Below are 21,913 nucleotides of genomic sequence, written 5' to 3'. Positions count from 1 at the left end.
TTAGCATTAACCGAAATTGTTCATCACATACCAGACTCCAAGGTTACGTCAGTCGAGTTGGTGCTGGTTCATTTTGTGTTGATAGACTTATTGATTGATCATTTTAAGTCTAAACAGGCCTCAGTTCAGAAGTGGAGAAACTTTGTTTTCTATAATTATAATCTCATCTACATTTAGCTCAATTTGAGCCCTCTAAATTGTTTGTCCCTGCCTCCACTTTCTGCTGTCTCCTTGTCTTTACTTCCCTTGTCTTATTTTCTCTCCCTCCATCCATGTACCTGTCACCCTCATTCCTCTGGTTCACTCAAGCTCCAAGAAGAGCCGTGGGGAGGGGGGGAAGTAAGTGTGTGTGTGTGTGTGTGTAAAAGACCCAGATGGAGAGGAGCGAGAGAGCGGCTAACGAACAGAGAGGACCGAATGTTCCCTCTTCAGTCTCCTCATGCCGGCCTCCCTCCCTCAGTGTCAGAGAGCCCTTCAAAGTGAAACTGGCCTGAAGAATTTCAGGTCAGACGGAGTGCGTAAGTGACCGCCTCCAGCCCACCCCAACTTCACCGCCGAGGGATGATTCCAGTTCATTTACTCCAAGAGCCCCCCTGCTGTCAGGACTTTCACATTCATCCACGGAAAACTGCACGATTTAACTCAAACACCAACATTTTACACAACACAGCAACGACCCTGCACCTTCATATTCTCTTTTCAACACACCAGCATTGATGATTACTGATTTAAACTTTAATCTGAGCACTCATTATAAACCGAAAGGGCTTCGGTTTCAGTCTTAATATGAAGCATGACAGGTCTGTGCATTGCCACATACGTCCCCTCATACGACTACGTGTTCGCGACTAATCATAAGAGCTGCTTTGGCTTTAGCATTAGCTGTAAAGGGGCTTTGCCTCCTTAGGCAAACACATTCCACAGGCTAATCATGCAGCTAGCCTGCTCAAGGCCTTAGCAGACATTGTTTCATACAATTATGACTGACACTGACAGTGTCCCACACTCGTGATAAAGGCTTTAGCAGGCCACTCCGTGTGTGTGTGTGTGTGTGTGTGTGTGTGTGTGTGTGTGTGTGTGTGTGTGTGTGTGTGTGTGTGTGTGTGTGTTTGTGAGAGAGAAAGCATCAAGATTTAAGGCCAGAAATTTGGTGATATTAAACAAGACCCAAGTATTTGCCTGTTTAGCCCCATTTTAGTTTTCAGCATCCTTCCCACTCACAGTTACAACAGACGCTCACAAAAGCATTCACCTTCATACAGACTTTTATACTCAAACAAGGGTACACCCTGTCTACAAACACAGCTAAGAGTGTGTGCGTGTGTCAGACTCCTACAACGGAACAATTTCAGAAATATGCAGCTGAGGCAACACGTCTGTCAACACAATTGTTCTGTTCAAATTGTATCTTTGAGCGTCTCAGACGAAGGAGTTAACCGAACATGCAAAGTCCGTCTTTTTCCACGAGCCACGAATGCAACATGACTGAGTAGCAGCAGATCTCTGACGTGCAAAAACACACACAAAGACACACACTCGTGCACACAAAACAAACACATCATCTTAACCGGGGTAAAAGTCCACATATAATATGACGAAGAACCTGTGAGTCTACCAGTAATAATACCAGCCTCACCAGTTAGTCATTAAAGCATTTTTTATCCCCCACCCTGAATACACACACACACACACACATGCAGTGCCATGCCACTCCACTGGTTCCACTGGTTTCACTGTAAGGACATCTTGATCTCTATTCCAAGCACTGATTGGTTTAAATGGCTTTATTGTCTGTTTTCGTGGTGGAACAGGGCCGTCTGGTAAACTGTGACTGTGTCCAGACAAAGCAGAAAGTCAGATATCCTCGAAGAGCAAAAAGCTGCTTCCTCCAGATAGTCTCAATCACAAGACTGAGTCGGTTATAGACGGCTTCATGAAGTCTAACTAAAACATTTATAAACACGGAAACATGGAGGGCAAAGGCAAGAACATATAGAGGTCATGTGTGTCAAACACTTTCAAACAAAAAAGTCAGAGTAAATAAAAAAAAGTGTCATAGTGACACAGCAAAATGAAGTGGTGACCTTTTTCTTGAGGTGACTCAGACAAGAAAGACAAATGTTAGCGCCATACCTGTATCCAAATCTGCGGTGTGCGGATGTCGACGAGCGGACCAATGAGATGCAGTTGCGTATTTTGCTTTGGGAAGTCACTTCACACACTTGTCTCACACACTTGGTCTCTTTAGATTCACTCTCCAGTGGTGACAGGCTGCTGCAGTCTCTCGCCTGCCGTGTCTGGGTGTTTGAGTGTGGAGGTGAGCAAAGTTGGTTTACTGTTTACTCTTATTCTCAGTGGCCAGGAGGGAGAGGTGGGGCCACTCAGTACAGGTAAACCCCCACCTTTTTTCCTCCTTCTTCAATCTCTCTCATTCTCTCTCTCAGCTGATAAGCAGTGAGACCAAAGGGACGGAGTGAAGGGACAGAGGGTGTGACCAAAGGTGGTGATTGGCAACAATCAGGGAAGTCATGAGGAGCTTATGTTGGACGCATTCACAGTTACTCTCTGTAAATGTGTTCTCAACCTCTCATTATTAAATAACATCTCAGACAAATCTAATCTGGATCAGAAAAATATATTTTGTTCATCTTACTGACGACCTACATTTCTAATTTTTGAAACAAAAAAACATTGAGTTCTGCAGGCAAAGTATCAACAGAGTTATTTTTTGATACAGCCATAAATCAAACAATACCAATGTGTACACTGAAGGGAGGGGAGTTTAACTGGAAGCAAATGAGCAACAAGTCTGTGCTGCACAGCGGTCAAGGTGATCCTGTCTCTCTGCTAACTGCCTACAATTATTAGACAAAATCTGTTGTGCCATCTTACGCATTTGGAGCCAGAGTCAAGGGAGCGAGCCCCAGTATCGGGATCCCTCTGATACACTAAAGCCCAAGACATGCTTCCCCCTTGCATGTCAGGGTACGGCATAGCGCTCTGTGTAGGCTACAGCATAGCTTCGTCGCAGAGGCAAGAATTGGCCTTAATCATAATGTTTCACACCGTTTTTATTGCATTAAATATTGAATTAAAACCAAACTTACCAGAAAAATCTGGACTCTGGAACAAACATCGGAGTGATAGGAACTACTTAAAATGACAGAAACTATCTTTGAGAAAATTGTATTGGACATGTACTTGTTGACATGTTTCCCATCCAGTAACAAGGCCGGATTTTTCATCATCAATCATCGTATTTCATCAGCATGACAGTCGGAGCTTTCTCAAGTTTTAATATATCTTCAGCTCTTCAGACAACTTCAGTGTTGCTATCAAATTTTATTTCTGCTGGTTTCCAATTAATATGATTTGCTGGCAACACACAGATACATTATAGATACAGAGAATACAAAGTAGAGCAAAGCTGTCACATTCCAGTCATATTTGCCAGAAACACAGAGGGTCAGAGAGAATAGGAAGGAGACCACACTGACAATGTGTGGAAGTGTACATAACCTTAAACAACCCTTCAGGAGAACAGGGCCTACACTCTTATCAGTCGGGGTGCCGTTCTACTCCAGCTTGAGTGTGTGTCTGTGTGTGTTTGTGCTTGTGTGCACAAATGCCATTGCACAAGTGACACATTAACCAATGACTCTGTTAATGAAGGACATGCAATCACTGATTCTCACCTTTTTGGCAGCACGCACACACACACACACACACACACACACACACACACACACACACACACACACACACACACACACACACACACACATATTATATGTAGATAGCAGGTTCAAAGTTTACAGATGGAGTAATCTATTCTCTCCCCCAACAGGGTGTAAAAAGGTTGAAGTGAAGGCCATTGGCCGCCATAAACCTATTTTAATAGGTGGAGCAGAGAGCGTGATTTAGACACGTAGATAACTTTATTACCAGCACACTGTAACACACAAACAAACTCACCTGCTCATAAATCAAGACGAGTTTGTTTGTATAACCGAAGATCACAAACAATAGCTGCTTTCAGACATGCACTGAATTTTCTCCAGTTTCTCCGTATTTTCTACGGAGGAGGTGCATGTGTGAACGCAGAAGTCAGAGTGAGACCCTCTGCAGTCTCTGCTGACTTTCTCCATCTGGCCCCTAGTATAACGTCTATAGAAATCCAGGAGAAATCCAGGAGAAGTCCATGTGTCAAGAAAATCACGTGATCTCCACAGCGGAGTGCATACGTCACTTCCTGCCTCTGCCTGATGCACCCGGCTGCTCCGCCTCCCGCCTGAATAATGCAGAGTATTTGTTGCGGTTGCGAATGCGTTTGTGCAGAAAACCTCCTGCTGTGTTGTGCATGTGTGAAAGGCAAAGTCTGGGTAAACTCCGTAGCCAATTCTCCGAATTTTACCCGCAGGTCATGTTTGAAAGCAGCTTATGTCTCAATGGCCTTTACAGACTCACCTCAGCAGTTCCCAACCCTGTGTTCAAAACTCACCCCGAGAGGAAGAAAACTCAAGCATAAGCACACAAAAGAGCAATTTACCAAATATTTATTTTACTTCCCACCATCAAGCAATAATAAGCAGCACATAAACATTTAATGAATGGTTATAAATGCACTATATCAGCTTATAGATATAAAGACACTGTGCTGTCTTTAATGTAATGTATTTGTAAACATTAAGAATTTCATATTTGTACAACTGTAGTTTAAGATACTGTCATTACACTTATCAGTGTCCACAGAATGAAATGTAGATGTTGACAACTACATAAAAAAACACTTATATCTGTTTGGAACTACTGTATAGTGTCTTATAAAGCATTTACTAAGTCTTTATGTACTTTTGATTAACACTAATTTAAGTGTTGCTGGAGATCCAAAGATCCAAATGTCCGTCTTCTGATAGCAAAATGAGGAGAACGTTATAAAAGTAAACAGGAGTTAAAAACACAATCCAACAATGGGACTATAACAAGAAGAAAGATGTTGGATAACATCACAAATATTTGCCCAAGCGATCGAAGAGTCCAATCAAAATATATCTACACACAAAAAGCACATAAGCATCATCTCAGTGGCAGACAGAGACAAAGTCATGAGGGAACTGGCCCATCAGGTCTGATATGGAGCTGTACACAAACAGCCAACAGTCACACACACACACAGACGGGACGAGGAGTCTGTTAATGTGTGTGCCGTCATGCTGCCACCAAAACTGAGAGCAACACCCACATAACGCACACAGCTGAGTCAGGTATAGCAATACATTCAGCTGAGATCAGCAAACTGCAGACAGATCCCTGTGAATGTTACCAGATGTACAAAAAGAGATTGTAGGGCAATAAATTACAGCACTAAATGTTTTATTGGCAGCATATGCCCATATATGCAAGTTTCCTCGGTTAAATACATTTTCAATAATATTACAGAATTTACTGCTGTTTACTATACATCACTTATTGTTGTCTTGTACTTTTTGTTCACTATCATCTATGAGAAATTAGGTTCATTTGTTAAACAGACATAATATTTGTCATACAATATGTATTTCCAATGTATGTTAATATATAAGAATAAAAAGAATGTTCTCAACATTTTATTCTCGGAAGGTTTTAATATTGGTATTTGGAATATGTGCTTCCATACACTGAAGCACACCAGCTCACTTTACACCTGCTATTCTTCATACAATATGTGTTAATGTGTTACTGTATGTGTGTATATAATAACAATAATGGTCAATATGTGAACACAATTATTCAGGTTTAGATGTTAGTGTTTATACATCCACACACTGAAGCACATAAACACACTTGACACACATTTTATATTGGGTGTCAGTTTCCACTTGGTATCAGTGGCCTTTCAAACTGATAAATCTGTTTATCACGTGATTAAGATCGGGGTCATAGCTTCTATGAGGCAGGTAATTCACTTCAGTTCACGTCATTGATGATGGTTATTTACTCCAAGCTACATTTAATAATATGCAAAATTTATTTTCATATCATCGTGAGTTAATGTATGACGTTTTGGGAGAATCATTGAATAATGAATCATTGAAATAATTCCACAGTTGTTTCTAAATTTGGAGTAAACTTTACTGTGAATGCAAAAATAAACATTAGCGAAATGTGTGTGTGTGGGGGGGGTTGCGGGGCATGTGACACAGCTGATGGGCCTCAGCAGAACAAAGTGCTTGTTTGTCAAGAAAATATTTCTAACGGGCAACAGATTACACCTTCGTCCAGCAACACTTCAAACAGGAGCTCACATATCCATATGTACATGTGTGTGTGTTTGTGTGTGTTTGTGTCTGAGTGGCTGTTGCCAAAGTGTGTCTCATAGATCATTGACTTTTGCTGTTTTATTTTGACTTTCTCTGTGTCCGACGCTCTATCAGCTTTTTAATAGCTCGTATTTGCATCTGTATCTTTATCTGGTTCCACTGCACTTTGATTTATTAGCTATAACCCAAAAAATTGACTTAAAGTACTAATATGGTCGGATTGTTAAGATTTTACTGAATAAAAAAAAAAAAAGAATGTTACCATATATGAAATAATTCTATTAAATAATATAAAAGGAATTAAATAAATAATCTTAAATCATTTGACAAAGATTTGTTAATTTTTAACCCAAAACCTACATAATATATTTTAAGGGACAGTGTCAAACAAAGACAGACATTTCATTTGTCTGAGTTTTCAAAACTGAATTGTAATGATGCATAAAATGATCTAAACTGCTTCCTCTACCTCAGCTGACCCTCCCGTCAACGTCCCAACAGAGGGAGCACACTGCAGGGTGTCACCCACACCTGGGTTTATCTAAACACACGCCGCTCGGAGATCACACTGCATTTGTGTGTGTACGGGAGGAAGCAACCTTTAAAGAATGCTTTTCTACTTAAACAGGACAGGAAAACCTCACTGAGCGTCCTCCACTGCTCTGTTCATCACTTCCTCATTCAAAGGGTCAACTCACATCCCGTAACGGCTGTTAACCAATCCCAGTGTCCCACTTATGATTAACAAATATGACTCAGCACAAAAAGAGAGAGAGAGAGAGAGAGAGAGAGAGAGAGAGAGAGAGAGAGAGTCGTTCTGCCCTCTGCTAGCACACACACACACACACACACACACACACACACACACACACACACACACACACACACACACACAGGATCTGACATTACAGTCCTACATTTTTTTTCCTTCCTTCCTGATGAAAGAAGTTTCCCCTTTTGCCTAGAATTTAGTCAGCTGACAATCACGTGGCTTGTCACTAACCAATGGCGGAGTGGGGCCATTGTGTTTTTAGGTGCTACAATCACCGCCAAGGTCAAGGAGACACGCAAGGAGAGAGAGAGAGAGAGAGAGAGAGAGAGAGAGAGAGAGAGAGCGTGTGTAAAGAAAAGATTTGAAGGAGGTAGAAACCTTAAAAAACACATTAGCACCAGAAACACAGAGTCATCCTCATGACTTATAACCACAGCGAAGCCACTTATTATCTGACCTGTGACCAGTAACCATTGTAACGTCAGCACGGATGACTGTCCTCTCTCCCACAAGCTGTCTTGTGATAGTGTGTTAGTTCGCAGCATGTGGGTGAAACAACAGAACATGAAATGTGATACAATACATTATATTATATTATTACTATGTTATTTTATTCATAAAATGGTGGCAGGGCTATTTTTGGGAGGCACTATTAGGGTTAGACGAAGTGTCTCCACTTCCTCCTGTTGAACAAAAATGAAGCCAAAATATGTAAAATAGCATCAAATATGTAATTTAAACCAACTTGATGGAAGCACTGGGACACAAAACAGGGTAATGAGAAGTACCTAAACTGAAATATTTTAACTTTAGTTTGGTCTATGTCCCATCAACTAACATGGAGGAGGCAGGGTTTATGACCTGTCGTGGTCATAAACCCTGGTCAGCCACCAGGGGAAAATCTATATGATTTTGGTTTCAGATTTGGGGAGCTGTCATAACGTCTTTGGGACATGAATTCAATTTGCACTATATAGGATTTCATCTCGTCTCTCAAACTTTTTATTTTTTTTACTTAATCTTGATCATTGCAGTTACAAAACACTTTAGAGATGTGATCAGAGAACACTTTGTATGAACTTGTCCATGTGAACCATATGGTCTTAAGCCACAAAAGTCACAGACAAACTGTTTATCAACTCATAGCATGTTTTTTGTGGGTTCTATACATCAACTGTAACCATGAATGGATGCAGTCTGATCAGTGATCAGTTCCTGTCTCTGCTGAACCTCTTTTGTTGAATCTATAATTACTCAACATATAATATGTCAAATTATAAGTATGTAAAAACATTTCATCAACACAAGTAAATGTGTTGTCAAACTACATAGTTGTTAAACCTGTAATTCTCACCAACCATTGTGTCCGGAAAGACTAATTGTTCTCTTGTCCACACACGCACACCCACACACACACACACACACATACACATACAGAGAGAGAGAGAGAGAGAGAGAGAGAGAAAGAGGCAAAATAAGAAGGGAATATAAAACAGGCAGTTAGATTATTGCAATGGTAACGCCCCCTAAACTCACAATAGATGAACTCCTAAATAGTGTCACGCACACCACATTGAAACATGGGAAATGACTGACGAGAAAAAAACAGAAATCATCCTGAGAAAGTGAAACGATGTGTAATGAACCTGTAAACCTGCTCTCACTCTGAATGACGGCTCGAAACCACTCAGGACACAAAGAGGAGAGAGCGTGATAATAACCCCATTAAGAAGATGTGTGAAGGACAGATGAGACAGAGAGAGAAAGATGAATCTGATTGTCTGCACAGTGTGTATCCCTACTCAAAGTAGGGATACTCAAAGTATCCCTACTTTGAGTAATTTTGTGAATGGGTTCACAGAGTCAGTCTTGGCCCATGGAACATTCCATTCTGGCAGGGTGAAGGGGGGTAGAGGGGTGTGTGTGTGTGTGTGTGTGTGTGTGTGTGTGTGTGTGTGTGTGTGTGTGTGTGTGTGTGTGTGTGTGTGTGTGTGTGTGGTCCAGGTATTACAAATTTTGCGGTGACCTTAATGTTTACACAGTCAAATTATTGTCTTCCTAATAAGTGATTGAACCAGTGTTATAGTTAGGCAAGTATTCGTTGGAGACATCTCCAGTGTGTTAGTGTGTGTGTGTGTGTGTGTGTGTGTGTGTGTGTGTGTGTGTGTGTGTGTGTGTGTGTGTGTATGTCTGTGTGTGTCTGTGTGTGTGTGTACACATACATAGGTGTATTTTGTAGTTGGCTCTTATCATGAGCTGCAGTGTAGTACAGGTAGTTTCTGTCCGTCACGCTAGAATCAAATCCACCACATGCACGCACACTTACACACTCTCTCACACACACACGCCTACCACACACACACACACACACACCCACACACACACACACACACACACACACACACACACACACACACACACACAGGCACACACACCTTGCCTCTTGGCCTGCTGTACAGACAACTAGCCCATTGTATGTAGCTACAGGTATGCAGAAAAGAGCCTGTCCGAGAACAGGCAATTGGATGCTTAGTGTGTGCGTGTCTGTGTGTGTGTCTGTGTGAGAGCAAGCTAATGGGTAGGTTCAAAATCTAAGTTAAATCAACACTCACAAATCCGTATGCACATTAAAAATGTAATTAGTTGATGTAATTGTTCCTCCTGCCCATATTGTCCATGAGTATATATATATGAATATAAAATATATACAGTGCATACACATAATGTTGAATTTGCCTTTCTTATATGAAGAACGCACCAGGAGATTGTCCGAGTTCGATGCGTTCTCAACTACAGGGTAATTTCCAGAACACTCATGTAAGTGGCGGAGCCTGGGTGGAGCATGTAGGGGACAGGACATGATGTACAAATTCTGCTGTGGAAGTATTTTTTTGTCTACAGCGCATCTTGTGTCCGCCCACTCTCAATTGTCATTGTCTTTTCAATTAGACATCTTCATCGGCGTCGCCACCACGAACAGCAGCCCTCTTTATCCTTTTCTAGAGCTGTCTGTATTCTTTTTGTTTGGTTTTCTTCATTTTTGCATCCGTTGTGTGTTTGAAATCAACATGTCTGTCTGTGAATTTTTCTGGACATTATCCTGCTGTATTCTCACATGGACTCACTCTGACATTACACTAGGACGCTGGCAGGAAAGGTCCAGAAGATGTCTGGAGTTTGTTGCATGTCTGCAGCTTTACACTCTTACATTTAAAATTCAATAGTTACAGCAACAAACTGTGTTTAGCTGAATTGCGTGATATTGGCATGTATGTTTTGTTTCAAGACATTTATCCTTTGATGCGTCTCCATTCTCAGTCTCTCTCACCCAAAAAGAACTGTGCTCAGCTAAAAGAGTCAAGTGGTGGAGGGAGAAACTAGCGGTGAAATGAAGCATGATAACAGCATTAGCGTACGAGCAGGTTGGAGGGGAGGAGAGAGGCGAGCGGGGTAGGGGGGAGAGGATGGAGGGTTCAGCAGTGTCACCACATGGGGGGCTGGAGGGGTTAGGCAGGAGTGAAAGGTTGACCGGCAGAAGGCGGGGGAGTGAGGATAAGAGGGGGAGGAGGAGGAGGAGTGTTGATCCAGCACAATGAGTGGATGTCACCTGTTTACACACTCAACAGTGTGCGTCGGTCCCGCCACGTTCTTGAAAGAGAGACTGTTGCACAACGTCTCATTACATAGACTCACACTATTAAAAAACTCTGTTCCGTAGAACAGTTGTGGATTCATTTGTACGGTTTTGAAATATGTGTCTCAGAGATTTCTGCTTCCTCCTGTTTGTGTGCTCACTGTGTTACTCTAATATTCCCTTTCACTTTAAAAGTACTTCAAGGTTAGGCAAAGATTGTGGTTCTGGTTCAATGCTGTCAAGTATACTGGTTCTGTCATACGCTTCACTTCCACCAAAGACTCTTCATAACCTCAACCAAGTGCTGTGACTGCCTAAAAATTATTATTCATAGGTTTGATAAAGCTTCAGTTGGTTTGAGAAGATATTTACTGTTTTCTGTAGCAAATTATCAGCATATTAACATAATTTCTGCAGCTTTTCAAAATATTGTTGAAAGATTCCTGAGAGAGCTGCTGCTTCTGCATGTCTCACCGTAATTGTTCTACCCTACTGTTCGGTTAGTAAGATTCTTTAACATCTCAAAACTGTCCTCAACAAAAACTTTACATCATTGGTCTTCAGCTTGCTTGAGTTTGCCAATGGAGGGCCTCCTGCTGTCCTGTGGTTGAGTGAATAATAACCGATGTCTGGAGCAAAGGCAGAAGTAGCATGACGTTATTATCCCGCCACAAAATCCTCTCCAGGAGGAAGTCAGGGATCGTGATTTAGACGACAAAGCGTGTGACTTTGAAACAAACATATGACTTTGATATTGGAGACATTTGTTCGCTACCCAGTTCCTACCAACAGTCTGCGTTGTATCATGATCTTTTTCTTGACCCTAATCAACTTGTTTTAATGTGCAACTCTTTCAAATATTTACCATAAAGGCTAATCGTCATTTGTTATGGTTACGGAAAAGCACTGGCTCTGTCGTCCTGCCAATCTGAACAAAATATTTGTATATTTAGGTCACAAAGCCCTCTAGTGGCCACAATGTTCACATATAGGGAGGAGGACGGGGTAGTTGACTTATCAGCGAAACGTTGACTTCAACATGGGAGACTGTAAAAGTGAAGGTTTGTGTCTTTCCATGAATTCAATGACACATTTAAAGGTACCCAAACCTCAACAAAGTGGTCAAATAACCCAAATCACAACCTTTTCCTAACCCTGTGTAAACCTAACCGCACTTTGAGCACTGCAACATCATAGTGATGTGTAACAATTTTGGAAGGCATAGATCATTTGTGGGACACCTTTTAGAGATTTTGTAGGTGAACAGACCTTTTCACTTGAGGAGTGAAAGGACAGAAGCAGTCTGTTGTGTCTACACTAGATAAACACCCCAACCCTGGACAGATTGTTCCCCAGAATTTCTCTGTCCTTAATTTCCTTTCTTCTACAACATTGTTACATCATCTTTTCATATTACTGCTCATCCCCGAGCCTTACTGTTTATCCTCGCTGCCTGAAGAAGAGCACGAGTCTGAAATGCCCCATAGTCCAAAGTATCTGTGTATATGAGAAGTCTTTTATTTATGTCTGTGCATTTGTGCCCAAACTGAGCATATTCATAATATTTTTTCCATTTCTTTGAAATGAACAGCTCCCGTTCTTTTTGTACCTGTAAGTACGAACCTGATGTTTTACCTGTTTCAGCTTCCCCTTGTCTCACTGCTGCTCAGTTTGGTCCGAACAGAGGGGAGCTGGAGAGGAAGGTGCAGGGGGCGATAGAGGGGAAGAATGTGGCCATTGTGCTTTTCAGGTATGTGTGTGTGTTTGTGACAAACAGAGAGAGGCAGAGAGGAGAGAGAGAGAGGGGGCGATCAGATCTTGTTACAGGTGTTTCATAAACACCACAATAGTGCAAACGGGTTCTCGGTATCTCTCTCTTTCTCTTCTCTTTCTCTCTCTCTCTCTCACTCTACTTCACTGTTGGTGGATTAGGCTTATGGATTTGTCACACACTCAAACACACACACACTAACACACACTCAGGTTTGTGCAGCTATCCCTTTAAGACTTTGAATTGACTTCCATTCATTATGGACAGCCTAATCCACACCTTACCCCAAACCTTAACCAGCACCTAAGAACATTATTAAACACACACACACACACACACACACACACACACACACACACACACACACACACACACACACACACACACACACACACACACACACACACACACACACACACACACACACACATATTTGACTGAATGTGTGCTTCCCCATCATGAGCATGAGATGGTCATGTGACAGTCAGGTGACACGACTATATACCACGTATGTGTGTGTGTGTAATTCATTTTTTTTTTCGTCAAGTTAAGATAAAAAACACAGTAAACTTTTATTGTGCTTCATGTTGCCCTGTCTTTGTCTAATGTTGTGTCTCTTCCTGAAACTATCATGATACCACTAAGGTCACGCTAAAAGAAAAACTCCCGATATAAATTCCTGTCTTTGGATGATTGTCTGTCCCCTATTTTTTTCTTGAAACGTGACACAGAGGTTTCAAATGAGATCAGCATCTAAAAATGGTTCACCTGTTGAACCTGCTCGCACAGTCAGTATTGAACACACACATCAATTTAACTAACTTACTATGACACACGTACTGACAATTTAACTGGTGTATATTTTTGGTTTTGGTTTGTGCGTCACTTCATCACAAACACACACACAGTGACAAGAGTGTTTAACAGGTGATCGTCACCATGCTCCTCCCCGTCCTCCATCTCCGCAGGGGATTTACAGGAAACCGTAAGTTAGTGCATCACCATATCTTTTATCTCACGTTACAGCAACTACCAACCATCAGAATCCCTCCAAATCAACCAACCATTATGCAATTTAATACCCAAACTTCTTTAATTTCACTCTTTGTGGAGATTGCTGATGAATTTGTTTGTTTGAGATATTAAAGTCCTCTAAAAGTAGCAGGTTCATCATTTTGTCCTTGAGAGACACACACATGGAGAGAAAGTCCTCGAAACTGCAGTTGAGGAAATTTGAGATGTAAATTTTGTGTTTGTGAAGAGTGTGAGAGAGACGGCTGCTCAGCTGGATGTGAACCTTTACACACAGAGACACATGTGCACCCACACATGTACCTTCACACAACTAAATCTCATTTGTTCAACAACAGGACACCCAAGGCTGACATGGCAGCCTGCTCAACCAGTTTTTGAAACACACACACACACACACACATACATACAACGACAACTAGACGAGACAGAAACCGATTAAGCACACACACACACACACACACACACACACACACACACACACACACACACACACACACACACACACACACACACACACACACACACATCCCCATAAAAAAATAAACAGCGAGTCCCTGTCCCACAACCTTGTAGTGAAGGTTACAGCAGTCAGCTGGGTCAGAGTGGACCAGCTGAAGAAATGTCCTTCTAGTTACCCACTGTGTTTGTGTGTGTGTGTGTGTGTGTGTGTGTGTTCTCCCTCATCTCTCCTTACACAGCAGAGTCAACCATTAAGATTAAAGTGAGAAATGGACAGAAAGGACTGAACGAGAGAGAGGCACAAGACAAGTTTTCAACCAACCTGTGCGATGATGGGATGTGTAGTCGCTGTCAGTTCTTCTGCCACCGTTTCCAAAAGCAACAATCCGGCTGATCACTTTCTCATCTTCCCTTCCTCCTTCCTCCTTTCCTTCCTTGCGCTCGTCTGTCAGGTTCTCTCCGGCTGTCAAGGTGCCTCCTTTCTTCAATGACAGTTTCCCCCAAAGCACAATCAGAGACGAGATCTCAGACACGTCTGACAAACACAACGCACACACTCACATGCAGAGACACAGAGAGAGAGGACAAGTCAGAGTTTCTGTTCTTCTTTTGGTGTTTTTTTGGATTCTGACTCAGATCCTCTCTGCTCGTCCTCTACTCTGCCACGACAGAGGCTCGTAGACGCAACAGCAGGAGACACGAGGAGGGATGGGGGGAGCACAAGGTCTCGAAGTGGAGGAGAGAGCGAAGAAGGTGGCAGAGTTGAAGGAGAGAGCTAAAGAGAGAGAGAGAGAGAGAGAGAGAGAAGGAGGGTGGAGGTTTGGAGGGAGGAAGGGCTGTGGTAATTAGTGAGTCGGTACCTGACTCTCACTGACATAAGCCCCACATTCCTCAGAACCGAGGCGGGGGAGAGAGGCGAGGGAGGAAGAAAGGAAAGAAATAGAAGAAAACTCTTCAAAAACACACCCCAACAACAACACACTAATAATCCCATGAAGCACAACAGAGAATAAACGTTCTTCATCCACACAGACACAGAAACCTGACTTCCTTACAGCACAGCGTGGCTCATAGCGTCATAGCTGCATGATGTGGAAGGTGAAGGTGCTGCTGCTTCTGCTGCTGCTGCTGCTGCTGCTGGAGCGTCCCTGTCCCTCACCTCAACGCCTCACGTTCAGGTGTCTATTCCTCTCTTCCGCCTCTTTTCAATTTGGGGAAAAACCTGTCTCTCTCTCTTTCTCTTCCTATCCCTCTGTCTGTTTGTCTCTCGCTCTCTTGATCTGTGTATGGTGTACACACTGCTCGCTCCTGAAACTCACCAAACCAGAATCTAACTGCCCAAACCCCCAACACACCTCCCTCCCTCCCTCCCTCTCTGCCTCCCTCCTATCATTCCGGATGGGAAATGCTATCCTCTTGTGGCCCTGGACAATCTTTGTGTGTGTGTGTGTGTGTGTGTGTGTGTGTGTGTGTGTGTGTGTGTGTGTGTGTGTGTGTGTGTGTGTGTGTGTGTGTGTGTGTGTGTGTGTGTTGTGTGTGTGTGTGTGTGTGAGCACGCGCAAATAGCCAGACCTGCAGCTAGAGCAGCATTCCTCTGAAGGAGTTTCCAGCACCTAGTCGCCACATGATCACATCCACCGCATGCTCATTACTGATGAGTGGACACGAGGCCACCTGTGCTCATTCACAAATCTAAAATCCCCCCCCGAGGTCATGATGATACGCTGTCTTAATGTTATAGTGACGTACATGTAGATCCCTCTGTAATTACGTCTTTCTGTAATAACAACTTATTAGCGGCCTCTCGGATTTCTCACGTTGAGCTGTCAGAGCGAAGGTGACCCATACGCAGACGTGACCCACTACACTGGAGGTGGAGGTAGCTAAAGCTTTAAGTGTCTTATACAAACACGCACTCGCCTTTGTTGAACGGGCTCCTGCTGTGAGGCTGAAGTGAAAGTAAAACAGTGAAGTTAACCTACAGGATTCTGACTCAAGTGGTGTTTCTCATTCCCCCACCTTCACATTTTGTTCCCACCTCATCCACTTTTTATTCTCTCAAGGTTTTAAGCAACAATATCTTACTCGTTTTTGACGTTTCAACACAGCAGACCTCCACATTTCACCTCTCACTCAGCAGTGTGTGTGTGTGTGTGTGTGTGAGTGAGTGCACTTGCCTACCTAGATATTTCTTGGAGAATTTGGTTGTAGGCGGGGCCAGGTGCTTCCTTCTTCCTGATGTCAGGTGCGTGGTGGGCGTTTCGTCTTCGTGATCACTGTCAGTTGTCATGGAGACAATGACAGAGAGAGAGAGAGAGAGAGAGAGAGAGAGAGAGAGAGAGAGAGAGAGAGAGAAAGAGGGGGGGGCTGCGCTGAACAGTAAGGACTGTAGTCAACCAACTGACAAACTGAGGACAGAAGAGAGAAGTGAGGAAGCTGGATTTCTGTTTAGAGTAACAACACACACACACACACACACACACACACACACACACACACACACACCCAGTAGGGAACTAGCAAGTGTGTGTGTCTCTCTGTGTGTGTGTGTGTGTATATAGGAAACTGAGATTGAGTCAGACGTGTTCACACAGAGAAATAACGTTTCGACACAGCGGCTGAACTCTGGCAGGGAGGAGGCCGGAGCCGTTGGATGTGTTGCTCAACACGTTTCACTTTAATGCTTACTTTACAAATCAAGCTTAGGGGCAAATACAGAAGCAAAGAAAACATTACGTTACGTTTCTAAACTTGTACCATAAGGTAAGTCAGTGGTTAACACATGACCTTTAACAATCAAAATGTGTCATGGAACATGATTATCTTTAATGACACAGGTGGGAGCGGCTCACTGAGGTTTAATCATCATTATCAGAGTGTTCAGGCAGATATAGCTTAGTGTATTTACATGTTCATCACAACATCATCCAGTGTTTCAGCTCATTTAGAATAAAGCTTATTTGATTATTGCTGCTGCTGTTCCACAGACACAGCCCGTCTGTTTACTGCTGCTGGTTTTCAGTCATTTGTTTACACTGTGAGAAACCACTTGCACAGACTTGCTCGGCTTTGCTAATTCATCAGCGTGAAAACCGCTTCTAAGTGATGTTATTGTTGCATGTTAATACAGCGCGCCAGTGACAGTGTAATACGTTTATTATGAGATAAACAAAGTGTAAAATATGTGGAACTCCAGTTTGGTCATCTGGAGCTGTAATAAGTAATGTAGGGTGTGTTTGGTCCCTAATATGACTTCATTATTATATATAGTCCTACAATAACTATATGTCAGAGCTTGTCCGAACCAAATAAACCAGTGACGAGATTTTGATTTATTTTAGACTTCATTGCCTGCATTTACAGTTTTTGATTTAAAAGCATAAACATTACTCTTCCACTTTCTCAATGTAGATCAGCTTGAAATCAGTTTAAATGCAGTCGTGTAGCGTGTTTCTTACTTTATATTCAGTTTCCTGTTGAAGCTGGGTCATGGAACAATGCAGGGAGGGATCATTCACAAACTCATGGGATATCAGCTCTGGAGATAAGGCTGGTTTTATTTAATGGGAAGGGCAAGATTGTTCAAATTTGTATGACGGTTTTATTGGATTTTTTATTGAGTTTCTATCAAGTGAGTGAGTATGATATAAACAGTAAAGATACAAAGTTCATCAGGAGGCAGAAAAGCAACAGTTTAAATAGCCATGGAGGCACTTAAACAATAATTGCTGTCATAACATTTGCGGAAGGAGGTTATGTTTACATCCCTGTCCATTGGTCTGTATGAAAAGTAGAGTTTCATGGTGAAAGGATGAGAGATGGGCCAAGAAAGAACCTCAAGAAAATAGGTGGATCCTGGATTTGGGTATTTTTTGACATTTTCACAGATTTTCGAGTGAATGATGAATCTTGACGAAAAGAATCAGGCATATTAAGGCAACTAATATATGGGTATGTACATGTTGGTGCAGCTTGATTGAATTTAAAGACGGGTGGACCACAGCTACAGCTACTACAGCAACCATTGAGATGTGGAAACACGTCAGCCAGATCATCTAAAGTCCTGTATGAGCAGGACTTTAGATGACTGTTAGTTTAGCTTCAAAGCATAAAGTTTGGAGAGAAGCGGAAACATCCGCCTCTTGCCCAACGTCATCTTCATCCTAAACTAAGAATAACCCCATGTCTCCCCATCTGTTAGGAATGATTTCATATTTACAGTGCCTTGCATAAGTATTCACCCCCCTTGGACTTTTTCCCATTATGTACTGTTACTAACTGGAATTCAAATAGACTTAAATAAACTTTTTCCCGTTTGATCAACAAAACATGCATAGTACTTTGGAGGTGCAAAATAAATTTTATTGTGACACAAACAATAATGAGAACAAAAAAGTTGACATCTGTTGGGTGCATAAGTATTCACCCCCCTGTGTCAATACTTGGTAGAACCCCCTTTCGCTGCAATTACAGCTGCAAGTCTTTTGGGGTATGTCTCTACCAGCTTTGCACATCTAGAGATGGAAATGTTTGTCCATTCTTCTTGGCAAAAAAGATGAAGCTCAGTCAGATTGGATGGAGACCGTCTGTGAACCGCAATCTTCAAGTCTTGCCATAGATTCTCTATTGGATTGAGGTCTGGGCTTTGACTGGGCCATTTTAAGACATTAACATTCTTTAATCCAAACCATTCCTTTGTAGCTCTGGCTGTATGTTTAGGGTCATTGTCCTGCTGGAAGATGAACCTCCGCCCCAGTCTCAAGTCTTTTGCAGACTGCATCAGATTTTCTTCAAGGATTTCCCTGTATTTGGCTCCATCCATCTTTCCCTCTATTCTGACCAGTTTCCTGTACCTGCTGAAGAGAAGCATCCCCACAGCATGATGCTACCACCACCATGTTTCACTGTTGGGATGGTGTGCTCAAGGTGATGGGCAGTGTTGGGTTTCGCCACACATAGCGTTTTGCATTGAGGCCAAAAGTTCTATTTTGGTCTCATCTGACCAGAGCACCTTCTTCCACATGTTTGCTGTGTCCCACATGGCTTCTGGCAACCTCAAACGGGATTTTCTATGGATCCCTTTCAACAACGGCTTTCTTCTTGCCACTCTTCCATAAAGGCCAGATTTGTGGAGTAGACGACTAATAGTTGTCCTGTGGACAGATTCTTCCACCTCAGCTGTGGATCTCTGCAACTCCTCCAGAGTAACCATGGGCCTCCTGGTTGCTTCTCTGATTAATTTTCTCCTTGTCCGACTCTTCAGTTTGGGTGGACGGCCTCCTCTTGGTAGGTTTGCGGTTGTGCCATATTCTTTCCATTTTCTTATGATGGATTTTATGGTGCTCAGAGAGATGTTCAAAGCTCTGGATATTTTTATAACCTAACCCTGCTTCATATTTCTCCACAACTTTATCCCTGACCTGTTTGGTGAGCTCCTTGGTCTTCATGATGCTGTTTGTTCAGTAATGATCTCCAACAAACTCTGAGTCCGTCACAGAACAGGTGTATTTATACTGAGATTAAATTGCAGACAGGTGGACCCTATTTACTAATTATGTGACTTGCAAATGTGACTTGTGAATGCAATTGGTCGCACCAGATCTTTGTTAGGGGTTTCACAGTAAAGGGGGTGAATACATATGCACTCAACACTTTTCAGATTTTTATTTGTAAATAATTGTGAAATCCATGTAATATTTCCCCCCACTTCCAAATGATGCACTATTTTGTGTTGGTCCATTACATAAACTCACGATGAAATAAATTTTAATCTGTGGTTATACCATGACAAAATGTAGAAAAGTCCAAAGGGGGTGAATACTTATGCAAGGCACTGTATCTCACAGACATAGGAGTGGTATTAGTCTTCCTATGTATCTCTCAGAACAAGATTGAAGGAATATTTCCCTAAACAATTTAAAGCCCAGATCTCAATAAACTGGAATTCTCCTTTAGCGACGGCTTTGTGAAGGTTTCATTAAAAGAGACTTGCAGACATGCTCATACTGCATTTTCACAGGGTGGAAACAAAAGCAAACTCTCTCCACAATAAGCGGCTCGGACCCTGCCCTGGTTAACACACAAAAGACGCAGAGACCTGAGACACACAGAGCAGAGATTCCCAGGAAAACAGTTCAAACTGATACTGCGACCGGCCGGCACTGACACAGAAAGAGCTGCAGCGGTGTGTCTATTCACCTGCAACAAGTGGAGCCAATCAATCCATCACACACTCTGTGAGGAAAACTGGGGACGGAGGAAAACTTAGATCATATTACTATTGTATCTGGTGGTGAACTGGATCTATGATACGTGTGTGTGTGTGTGTGTGTGTGTGTGTGTGTGTGTGTGTGTGTGTGTGTGTGTGTGTGTGTGTGTGTGTGTGTGTGTGTGTGTGTGTGTGACCTCGCTGTGGATCTTGGTGTTATTTGAATGTCAGTCTGATACATGGTTTCATCTCTTTCTGTCCCTCTCTCTCTCTCTCTCTCTCTCTCTCTCTCTCTCTCTCTCTCTCTCTCTCTCTCTCTCTGTCATGTCATACTTATAAAACCACTGGCTGTGATGTTGCAATGATTATCATCAAGTTCTGACGTACTTTACACAGAAACAGTGTTCTCTTCTCTGCGTGAGATGATTGGGTCTCGATGAGCGAGATCAAACTCAAACCGATGAGCTCCACTAAATCTCTCTCTCTCACACATAATGACACTATGGTGCCAAAAGTATGTGGACACCCCTGTTCACATATTGTTTGTCCCTTGGGCTTTTCTTTTTAATTATCACACACTCATCTTTTCATCTGAGCTTTTTAGCCTTTTATCAGTTTTTCTCTTTTTCATATTTTAAAGACAGGGTTGGAACATGGCAACAAGTAGAGACTATCAACCTGGAGTGGGAACTAAAGAATAAAGAATAGAAAGAATATCAAGAAGGCACAATTGGCTCACTACTGTAAACGTTAACCAACCTCGACACACGTACTGTCATACAGTATATTCCGTTCTGTTATGGAAACCATTTTTGAGAAGGTGACTTCAACACGATAATACTGACGTGTACAAAGCCTCATCCATAAAGAAATGGTTTGTCAGTTTGTCATCAAAGAACGTGTCTGACACCATTCAACACCCTCAGACTGAACTGGAACAACAACTGTGAGCCAGGACTCATTGCTCAACATCCCTGATCCTTTATATTTGGTTGTAAGTCTTCACAGAGAAGTGGAGGCAGTTACGACCCATTGTTCTGTTATCAGAGGTTTAACACCCAAATACAGATGAAATGTCACAGTGTCCACATACTTTTGGCAATAGAGTGTAGGCCCTTTCTCGCTGTAGCTCAACTCAGGGTCATTCAAGTAGACAACACACACACACACACACGCGCACACACACACACACACACACACACACACACACACACACACACACACACACAAAAAGTGGGAATACTGTGTATGAATGAAAATCATTAGTGTGAGTGTTTAGTTAAATTGAAATAAAGAGAAAAAAAACTAGACAAAGAGAAAGAGAGAGCCTCCTTCCAGCTTCCCGTTCAGATTAGACCTTTATTGAGAAAATTCCAGGTCGGCTTACGGCCTCATGACCCGCCGTCTCCAACCGTGGCCGATTATTGAATATGCTGCTACACACACAAACGCAACACATGCAGAGCAACTGGAGCCCCGTCGTGAGGCGACATTGATGACGCGTGTTGGATGGGATAATCTCTCCAGCTGTACTCTCACCCCGCGGAGAAGCGAGGCCCAAACAGCTCACTAAGGTTTTTTTTTCCCCACACACTGATAAACCCCATCCTGCTTTTTCTAGCAACTTGTGCAGTTTATCAAATACTGAACAACAAAAATCTATTTGGTCTGGTCCCGCAGTGCTGAATAAGAGACTCTCTTCATCTGTGCTTTTGCTGTTTTTTTCAACCAGAAG

At 42.5% G+C, this 21,913-nt stretch overlaps 1 protein-coding gene across 8 annotated transcripts in view; it reads right to left on the bottom strand.

The window, feature by feature from the left end:
• rbm47 (RNA binding motif protein 47) overlaps positions 1-16,338 on the bottom strand; it is a 32,564-nt gene extending 16,226 nt beyond the window's left edge. For 3 of the 8 annotated variants that reach the window (XM_035173387.2, XM_035173396.2, XM_035173404.2), the window contains exon 1: positions 14,293-14,986. The gene's annotated coding sequence lies outside the window, so the exon portion shown is untranslated. Of the gene's footprint in view, positions 1-2,133; positions 2,317-14,292; positions 14,987-15,025; positions 15,305-16,151 lie in introns of those variants that run through there. The other 5 variants (XM_035173413.2, XM_035173422.2, XM_035173341.2 and 2 more) reach the window with 4 other exon arrangements.
• Between the last annotated feature and the right edge of the window lie 5,575 nt (positions 16,339-21,913).

The sequence above is a fragment of the Hippoglossus stenolepis genome, chromosome 2, assembly GCF_022539355.2.
Source record: "Hippoglossus stenolepis isolate QCI-W04-F060 chromosome 2, HSTE1.2, whole genome shotgun sequence".
Taxonomy (NCBI): domain Eukaryota; kingdom Metazoa; phylum Chordata; class Actinopteri; order Pleuronectiformes; family Pleuronectidae; genus Hippoglossus; species Hippoglossus stenolepis.
Note: the sequence above shows the minus strand (reverse complement) of the source record. Positions and strands in the feature narration are given on the sequence as shown.